The 787-nt window shown below is 30.6% G+C and overlaps 1 pseudogene; it reads left to right on the plus strand.

Moving 5' to 3' along the window:
• Positions 1-257: 257 nt before the first annotated feature.
• On the plus strand, positions 258-399 carry LOC134368884 (U2 spliceosomal RNA; annotated as a pseudogene).
• Positions 400-787: the final 388 nt, after the last annotated feature.

Consider the following 787-nt stretch of genomic DNA (forward strand, 5'->3'; position numbering starts at 1 on the left):
TGGCCCGGTGATGTTTATACAGTTCAGTGTATGTTAAAAGGAAATCAATTTTTAATCGTTTTTGGTATAGTTCAGATTTTTATTGGAAACTTCATAGTCACAACCTTGAGGGATCACTTGAGCACCAAGCCGTTAAATTAAGTCAGTAGCATTTGAAAACAGAGTACACGTTTCTATCTCCTTTTCCAATATAATTAATACGTTTAATATTTTTTTTCTTCTGTTTGCTCAAACTAGAACTTTAAAAAATGTTATCCATCGCTTCTCGGCCTTTTGGCTAAGATCAAGTGTAGTATCTGTTCTTATCAGTTTAAAATAAAAAATGTTATCCATGAGAGAGATTGTTGGGATTGAGAGGAGAAAAAGAAAAGGAGTAAAGAAATGAGTGAAGGACGCTCTGAAAATAAATGACAAACACCCCTGAAAGATGGAAACAAATGACAGAGAGAAGAAATAAATTTCAAAATACAGAAAACATTCTTCACATAGCAGGAGAAAAAAAAAACAGCTTGAGAGTAATTCTTTTAGAAGAGTATTTTTCAAACTAATGGTTCTTATTATAAAAATGATATTCATTATTCAAAAATAATGCTCACTTCTTATAAAGCATTTAGCAAACACAGAAAAGCATACAAAGGGAATAAAAATCATTCAAAGGCCATTCTAGAGAGAAAAGCATTTTAGTATTTTGGGGTATTTTTTTCCCAGTCCTTTGTATATTCCTTTATTTTTACAAAGTGGCGGAATACTCTAAAAATAACTTTGTAACCTACTTTTTTTTTTCATT

The sequence above is a fragment of the Cynocephalus volans genome, chromosome X (genome assembly GCF_027409185.1).
Source record: "Cynocephalus volans isolate mCynVol1 chromosome X, mCynVol1.pri, whole genome shotgun sequence".
NCBI classification, from domain to species: Eukaryota; Metazoa; Chordata; class Mammalia; order Dermoptera; family Cynocephalidae; genus Cynocephalus; species Cynocephalus volans.